This window comes from Stylophora pistillata, chromosome 7 (genome assembly GCF_964205215.1).
Source record: "Stylophora pistillata chromosome 7, jaStyPist1.2, whole genome shotgun sequence".
NCBI classification, from domain to species: Eukaryota; Metazoa; Cnidaria; class Anthozoa; order Scleractinia; family Pocilloporidae; genus Stylophora; species Stylophora pistillata.
The window spans coordinates 19,419,638-19,429,039 of NC_142525.1; the positions used below are offsets into that span (position 1 = coordinate 19,419,638).

The 9,402-nt window shown below is 37.1% G+C and overlaps 1 long non-coding RNA gene across 3 annotated transcripts; it reads right to left on the reverse strand.

The window, feature by feature from the left end:
• Positions 1-4,614: 4,614 nt before the first annotated feature.
• On the reverse strand, positions 4,615-9,332 carry LOC111330871 (uncharacterized). 3 transcript variants are annotated; one of them, XR_015989326.1, is made up of 6 exons: positions 9,089-9,332; positions 8,711-8,762; positions 8,344-8,531; positions 7,588-7,714; positions 6,972-7,111; positions 4,615-6,609 (listed from the first exon to the last, which is right to left on the reverse strand). It is a non-coding gene; the product is annotated as an uncharacterized LOC111330871 (long non-coding RNA). The 3 variants fall into 3 exon arrangements; XR_015989327.1 differs by having other exon boundaries at positions 8,344-8,762; XR_015989325.1 differs by lacking the exon at positions 8,711-8,762 and having other exon boundaries at positions 9,089-9,331.
• Positions 9,333-9,402: the final 70 nt, after the last annotated feature.

Below are 9,402 nucleotides of genomic sequence, written 5' to 3' on the forward strand. Positions count from 1 at the left end.
CTAACAGGAATGCGAGGCCAAGGAGTTGCATGTGATTATTGGTGAGACAAGTGGTTTGGTCCTTTTCTTTTTTTTTCCTTTTTACTTTCTTGGCAGTCCTGCTGAGCCTTGAACCATTGTTCCTCAGTCAACGTGTTACTACCAGACCCTTATCAGACCATAGCCTTACCACTATGCTACGCAAACCAGTTAGGAATTTCCCTCCAATAGTTACTTTTTGTTTTACCTTTCACTGAAAAAATTTTCCTAACAATATGTGGATTGATATCATGCACCAAAGGTCCCCTTAGTCTAAATTTCAGCCGTCTCTTCCCTTTACCCCAAGGGGGACGTGGGAGAGAGACTTCAGCAGAACTAGTTTGCCTTGATTTCTTAACAACGTCAACATCCGGTCTCACGCAATGCGATGACTCGTATTTTCTATTACCAAGAAAAAGAAGAAAGGGACCCTCGACTAGGAACATGGGCTGCGAAAAAGAAAAACAAAAAAAGGGACCCTCGACTTAATACCCTCGACCTCGACATAAGACCCTCGACCCTCGATGGCTCGACCAAAAGTTAGACTCGCCTGACCTGTTAGAAAATATAACGCAAGGGTCTCCTACGTAGCAAATGTATGCAAAGGTCATCGCCAGGATAATCTCCCGACATAATTTAATTTTGACCGGGAAATTTCATTTCGCAAACTACAGATTTTCCATCTCGCAAACCACAGATTTTCTATTTCGCAAACTACAGATTTTCCATTTCGTTTCGTTTCGTTTCGCAAACTACAGTAAGCCACAGTCGGCTACACAAACAGATTGTATGGGCCCCCTGTGTTAGTATCTAAACTAAAATAAACGGTTTTTGGTGGTCGTACAGTTTTAGTTGGTTGAAACCTTTAATAACTGGAATAAATGATAGAGATCGGAACGCCGTGGTTAAAATAAAACAGTTTTTGGTGGTTATACAGTTTTAGTTGAAACCTTCAATAGTTGGAATGAATGATAGAAAAGAACGCTGTGGTTAAGATATAACAGTTTTTGGTGGTTATACAGTTTTAGTTAGTTGAAACCTTTAATAACTGGAATAAATGATAGAAATCGGAACGCCATGGTTAAAATAAAACAAAACTCTATCCATTGAGCTAACCGCCTCCCGGTTAGCTCAATGGATAGAGCGCTGGACTGTTGTGCGGGAGGTCGAGGGTTCGAGCCTCGGCCGGACCAACACTCAAGGTCTTAAAATAATTGAGAAGAATATGCTACCTTTCTATAACATCAAGAAATGGTTAGATATTCTAGTCTTCTCGGATAGGGACGGATAAATGGAGGTCCCGTCTCCTACAAGGTTAGGGGTGGGAGACGTTAATTTCCCACGCACGAGATTACTGTGTGATGGATGTCCTCCCCTGGGTTGGGATGGGCGGGTTAGGATTGATTGTAAAGCGCTGTTGATCTGTCATTGTAAATAGCGCTCTATAAGTGATAAATTGTTGTTGTTGTTGTTGTTATACAGTTTTAGTTGGTTGAAAACGGCCTTTCAATAACTGGAATAAATGATGGCAAAGAACGCAGTGGTTAAAATAAAACAGTTTTTGGTTGTTATACAGTTTTAGTCTGTTGAAACCGTTAATAACTAGAATGAATGATAGAAGAGAACACTGTGGCTAAAATGAAACAGTTTTTGGTGCCGGGTTATACAGTTTTAGTTAGTTGAAACCTGTAATTAACTAGAATGAATGAAAGAAAAGAACGCCGTGGTTAAAATGAAACAGTTTTTGGTGGTTATACAGTTTTAGTTGAAACCTTTATGATTGGAATGAATGATAGAAAAAAACGCTGTGGTTAAAATAAAACAGTTTTTGGTGGTTAGACACCTTTAATAACTGGATAACTTAGTTAATAACTAATAACTAATAACTTAGTTGACACCTTTAATAACTGGAATAAATGATAGAAATCGGAACGTAGTGGTTAAGATGAAAAAGTGTTTGGTGATCCACGATACAGTTTTAGTTGGTTCTGAAACCTTTAATAATTGGAATAAATGATAGAAAAGAAGACTGTGGTTAAAATAAAACAGTTTTTGGTGGTTATACAGTTTTAGTTGGTTGAAACTTTTAATAATTGGAAGAAATGATAGAAAAGAAGACGGTGGTTAAAATAAAACAGGTTGTGGTGGTTATACAGTTTTAGTTATGTGAAGCTCTTTGCAACTGGAATGAATGATAGAGAACAACGTGGGGGCTAAAATAAAACAGTTTTTGGTGACTATACAGTTTTAGTCGGTTGAAATCTTTAATAACTAGAATAAATGATAGAAAAGAACGCTGTGGTTAAAATAAAACAGTTTTTGGTGATTATACAGTTTTAGTTCGTTGAAACCTTTAGTAATTGGAATAAATGATGAAAAGAACGCTGTGGTTAAAGTAAAACAGTTTTTGGTGGTTATACAGTTTTAGTTGGTTATTTTATTTTAACCAACGCGCTCTTTCCTATCATTTATTCAAGTTATTAGAGGTTTCAGCTAAAACTTTATAACCACCAGAAACTGTTTTATTTTAACCACCGCATTATTCTCTATCATTCATTCCAGTTGTAAAGAGCTTCATATAACTAAAACTGTATAACCACCAAAAACTGTTTTATTTTAACCACCGTGTTCTTTTCTATTATTTATTATCCAACTACACTTGTTAGAGTACGAATAACGCCATAGACGAGTCATCCTCGGAGACCCAGGGGCAGTGAGGCGATTTCAAGTTAAGGGCAGAAGAGCCCCATCCTCGGAGACCCAGGGGCTGTGATTCGATTTCAAGTTAAGGGCAAAAGAGCCCCTGGGGACATTGTCTTACAAGACTAGTTCCAAACGGTCGCACTCGTTCTGGCATCTGATTGGTGCCAGAAAATCTTTGTGTTTTTCTGCCCAATCACAGTGAAGTGTCCTTTGGAGTCCTTTCGTGTGTTTTAACACGCACATATACAACAAGCCCTGTTGCTCGCTATGTTTGTTTGGGCCGTGCGACGAAGCTTTGCCCGAGGTGAAAAGTTTCAGTCTCAGCACACAATGTAAGAGAAATCGATCAGATTGTCCGCGAAATCTTACCGGAAATTATACTGAATACTTTCGCAGGTATCACAAGAGAACGTGTTTAAAAGTTTGCGAGGTTCTTATAAAACATAATTGTTGCAAGCATTGATATGTCGCTTTAAACGTTAGATGAGATGTAAGCTTAAGTCTCTCAAGATTTTTTGTACAATTTGCTGTAACTGAAACTTTTCCAATCCCGTGAAGTTATTTCGTTGCACGGGCCACGCAGGTATGTCGATCAACTGGCGCTTACGCAACTTTTTGTGCACGCCCGGCCAAAATCTAATGTAATCTTCGCTTAAAAAAAAAAAAAAAGCTAAACGTGGAAACTTTTGTTTATTAGATGTGGGTAGATAACCCTGTACTAAGCTGACATTTACAATAAAGGAAGCCCGCCCTTTCCATCCAATATTTCTTGTTGTTTGGTTTTGTTTTCCCCAATGAAAGCAGCATCGATTCCCAATGATCAAAGGTATTTAACTTGGTCTTCAACAATCGACAAATGAGGTGAAATGACAATGACCAAGGGACTAGAAGAGAATCCGTGGCCTTTCGAGCTCAAGAATTTGAACACTGTACACAGCAGCTGAAAGATTAAACTTTTTCCAAACCCCTTCGGTAACTGTCCGAAACACATCTCCTTTCCACGATGTTCTCGATTAGTTTTGGTTAAGATTTTAATTAGCTAATCGGAAACACAGCTAAGCTTTCTTTAAGCGCTTGCTGGAGGTCGTCCACGTACTTAACGTTCTCTGCAACCTTGGCCATATTGCGAAAGACTTTACTACAAAGCAACGATTAGAATTTGGCGCGCACAGAAAGTTACGTTAGCGTAAGCGCCAGTTGCTTGACATACCTGCTTGGCCCGTGCGACGAGATAACTTCACGGGATTGGAAAAGTTTCAGTCACAACAAATTGTACAAAAATCTTGAAAGATTTAGGCTTACATCTCATCTAACGTTTAAAGCGACATATCAATGCCTGCAACCATCATGTTTTACACGAACCCCGCAAACTTTTTAACACGTTCTCTTGTGATACCTGCGAAAGTATTCAGTATAATTTTCCGTAAGATTTCGCGGACAATCTGATCGAATTTAGGAAACCCGCGAATATTTGCGTAAGCCCGCGAAAACAGTTTTTCAGTGAGACACTAAAATGCGTAATCATGGCAGCGACTATTCAATCGTATTTAAACAAATGGGAGATTGAGTTCCTTGAGGAAAACCTTGAAAATTGTTCTGTTAAAAACCAGTACTTTTTGGGTTATTTCCATGGGTAAAGAGACGAGTTCGAGGATATAATCGTTGCAGATTAGTGACGTAAATTGATATTGGAGAAGATTCTTCCTAGTGTGGGACTGACTTAAGGCTAGGCTAGGCTGTGTACAATTCCTGAAAATCTTGTTCGTTATTTTACGAATCATTTGATGTTTCAGTGTCGACAAGTTTTTCGTATTACATTACTAAAAAAATTGACTTAACGCTCCAAGGAGAATCTCTCTCAAACTTTACTTTTTAAGAGATGAAGCTACAGTCTAAAATTCAAACGTTACCGTTAGGTTTATTAGCGCATTGACAACCTTGTAAATTAGTTCAAACACACTGAAAATATCTTTATACTTTGTTCAGTGCGATCTTACACATTTCGGGTTTGAACTTTTCGTTGGGAATAAGTGGTGCAGCTTACATGATATATTTTACGTTTAACCGCTGTACTATAAATTTGAGTGCTCGACCCTCGACGAGCGCCTTCGATATAGCATTAACCAACCTCTCTATGGGACATCATGAAAAAAACTGGCTAGATAACTATTCATTCTCTGAAGTTCTGTTCTACAGACGCTATGTTGATGACACCTTTTGTTTGTTCAATAGCGAGGAGGACGCGCTCGTGTTCTTTGATTATATCAACGCCATGCATCCTAGTATTCGTTTCACAATGGAAAAGGAAATTGATAAGAAATTATCGTTTCTAGACATATTGTTAGACAACAATCATACATCCATCGTAACCAGTGTATATCGCAAGAAGACGTTTACTGGTCTTCTTACTAATTATTTCAGCTTCGCCCCTTTGATTTACAAATTAGGTTTAGTCAGAACGTAGATTGACAGAGCATATAAGATCAATAATTCCTGGGTTGGTTTTCATCTGGATGTCAAGAAACTTACTTTCTTGCTACGGAAAAATTGTTTTCCATCTTGGGTCATAGACAAGATCATTTACAGGTATCTAGCGAAGAAAAATAATCCTTCTCCTACTGGGCAGAACGCCTCTTCCAACTCCGGTAAACCTTCTGCGCACTATTATAAACTACCCTATGTTGATCGGTTTTCGAACATCGCTCAGACTAAGTTAAGACAACTACTCAAACGTTATTGTAGAGCTGATTTAGATGTTAAGTTAGTCTTCAGTACGTTTAAACTCAGAAACATGTTCAGTGTGAAAGATTCAGTACCGCTAGGCCTACGTTCGCGTGTCATATATAAATTTTCATGTGCTGGCTGTAATGTCAGTTATATTGGTGAGACCACTCGCCACATTTGTACACGAGTTCGTGAGCACCTCTTGTCGGACAAAACTTCGCATATTTACAAGCACCTGCAATCATCAAGGGCTTGTCTTGACTCTTGTGATACTGAATGTTTCACGATCTTAGATTCAGCCGCTTCAAAATACCAAATTAAGATCAAAGCGGCGTTGGATATTAAGTGGGAAAAACCTATCCTTAATCAGCAATTGAAACATCTAGAATTGTCTCTTTCCTTTTAATTATGTTGTTCCTTGGTCTTTTATTTATTTTTATTATTTATTTATTTATTTATTTTTTGATCTAGTCAAGCGCGCTAATTACATTTTTCGCGTTTTTAACATTCAAATGTAACGTAAGCCCTGACACGTAGTTTGTAACGTACCTTAATATAAATTCAAATGTACAACAGTTAAATGCTCATTTGCAACTGAAGATGACATGAGAATGTCGAAACATGTCTTGTAAAGTTAAACTCAAAGTTGTTGTTTCTTTTTTAATAGAAAAGTTCCTAAAATTTAGCGATAAGACTCACCGCAAATTACATTGCTACACCTTTGGGACTCGAGCTGCTTACGCCCCAGCGAATTTCGATACCAAATGAAAAATTTACTATGAGTCATGAAGTTCTTTTCGTTCTTGTATGACAAGGATCCTTTGAGAGACTTCAAGTATGAATTGGCTTGTTCTGCTGCCTGACTGTTGAAGGTGTCCCGGTGAGGATAACGGGAGAGGTTGTAAGCGAGTGGTGGCTGCTGCAACTGATTCAGTAGACTCTCGAGTTTTTCTCTCAGCAAAGAAATCGACCAGAAAATCAGGCATTTTGTGTTTCCTCAGATTCTGCTACTTTTGTTACATGTTCACAGTTGCGACGCTAGTGATCGCAGATAAAGCAAGTGATAACTGCACCCTGGAGGCCAACTACTCCATGCTGTTTATTTCCATGTACAAAAATGGTAAAATCATTCCCATTCAAAGGCAATAAGTCATAATGTTCCTCCTGAGATAGAAAAACAGCAAGAACAAAAAGTAAGCAGACTGTGGAAATGCTTCCCTCATTACAGATAGTCTTTACTTAATAACACATAGAAATGGAAAAATATGATGTTTACAGTTACTTACAGCAAATGATGCACTTGTCATTTCTCCAAGAACATAATAAACTAAGATTCATAAATAGCTGTACTCTGAAGGGGGCCTAGCTGTTTACATACACAAATTATGCTCTAACATTATTTAACTTAAACCAAAATCATTAGGATGACTGAAAAATAACCAGAAAAATGTTGACAAAAGCAAGATTACTGTTAGTAATAATTCGTAAATTTTAATGTTCTAAAGTAAAAAATTCATTCATCTTACTTGGTAAGTCTGATCGTGAGAATATGCATCTCTAGCAAGTGAAGGGGGGACATTGTTTTCCCTGTCAAAGCTTTCCATCAACTTTTCAGGGGCTTCAATATGGATGCAATTCTCATAAACAGAACTAGTGGCAGTTAAACCTGTGAGAAATATTTAATAAACAATACTTATTATTAGAATTAATTTATCACTCAATTGAATACTGAAATGCAAAGAAGAACATTATGACAAAGGGGCATGGGGACACAGTCAAAGTCACAGGGGTCAGATTCAAAACAAAATAGCTAAATGAAGACAGCTTATAATACTGCTACTAGTTGTTGGGGCCTTTCATTTCACAGCTCAGGTTAGAATTCAATAGAATACACATTTGACTAGCACACTACGGCACTTAATGGAGGCTGGAGAAATAATTGGCAACAATAAAAAAGAGAAGCTGCAAGGAAGAGGATGGGAACTGCAGTTGCCTCCTAATGTATAAACAGAAATGAATGGCACTTAATGAATGTGCACATGAGATACAGTTATTGTGTACATTAAAACTGTGACTTGGATGAACAATAAAACTGCAGCATTTTCTTAAATTATTTCTATGAGTTTATATCCTTGTGCTTACTATATTCTGTGACTGTTGATGGCAGTGACTGCAAATAATCTGTTTGCCTTGTGCCTTCAACACATTTGCAATGATAGATTCAAATGTTATCCCTGGGTTCTCTTTCAACAATCACATATTTGGCTTCCTGATGGTAGAGGATAAAAAATATGCCATAAGGTAAACGATTGATTTTGTTTGGCATAAGCACAAGTACCACATTACATCTAGTTATGAGTAATTTACATAGCTACTGTGCTAACCAATAAAAAGACTGACATTTTGGATGCACCCCTAGGGTACAAACCACAAACAATTTGTGCCTAGTCACAGAATGTTTAACATCCTGTGTACAAGATGCTCTAGAACATGTACAAGATGCTCTAGAAACTACAGTACAGAGAACCAAAAATATAAATAAATATTAAACATTAGATATAAAATAATAGGCAAAATCAAAAATAATTATGAATACCAAAGGTCTACAATTAGGATATTTCATATTGCATGTATACATTGATGTATTAATGCTACCCAGGTTTGAGTCTTGTTTAGGTGGAAAGGTTTACTTACAAGTAGTACATGGATTGTGGTCTCTGCTTTTTGTACTACTGTAACAGTACTACCAGTCCAAAAAAAGATCAACACTATTGTTACAAAATTAACTTATAACCAATGATCAGCTTGCTGGCCAAGATTTGGGAATAGTAATGATGAGTGCCTCTCCCTAGGCCTTATCCTTAACATTTATGAGAAATATATATCCCAAGCACTTACAAGCAATTTCTTTGTAACTGTATCAAAATCGGGAAAAGTGAACAAAGAAATCTTGCTGCCAATGACGGTAAAAGCATTGCCATTCAACAGCTCTAACATGTACACAAACTCTGAGGTAACAGGCATGGATCAGTGAATGAAGCAGAATGTAATTCCCCATCTGCTATGATTTCATCATCAAAAACATCCTAGAAATAAATAATAACACTGTAAATATTTAAACTGCTCTACAATTTACACTCCTATATATAGTAAGAGATCTGTTTATAATTAAAAAATGCATGTAAAGTCATTGTTAGAAAAGGAGGTGTTAATTATCTAAGCTTCAGCCTAATGTGAAAGAAATAATAAGGAATAACAAAAATACCACTTTCACTGTGATTCATCACAACTCATGAAAAAAACAGTTTTCTTTATATCTGTGAAATAAAAAATAAAAAATAAAAATAAAAAAAAAACAGTCTGCCGAATGAGAAATATCTTGGTTGCTACAGACATCAGTTTTCAATGAATCTTTTTAACATGGCAACTTCCCATGACTCAAAATGCATGTAAATGAGTGGCCAGGTATTCTGCAATCTAGCCCTCAAAATAAAATTCCATGATTTCATTCTTGATCTTTTCCTGACATGTGGTACACCCGAATATAATTTATAGAGTACACGCTAAAAGAACTTAAGCTTAAAACGACGGTACAAAAAACAGAATCGAATTTTTTTGTAACAGATGCAAAATTAAGACTCACCAGCAAATCATCTAAAATTGGTCTAGGTTGCAACGCCTGCTGAGGATTTTCGAAAATTATCATCTTGACCAGTCGAGGTGGTGACTGTAGTACTTAAATCAGATGTCTTCTTTGATCTCTTACGTCTAATCTTCTTCGGCACAAACTGGTAAGAATTGCACCGGTCTCTTCTTTTATTCCTCTCGCCTAATTCATTTTCGTGAACGGCGAAAGGAGATGTTATCTTTATCCGCCATATTGTGGAGTGCTGCTCCATCGTTGTGTATGTGTCATGAAGTGTACCAGGAGCTGATGGTTTTAACCAAAATATTCGT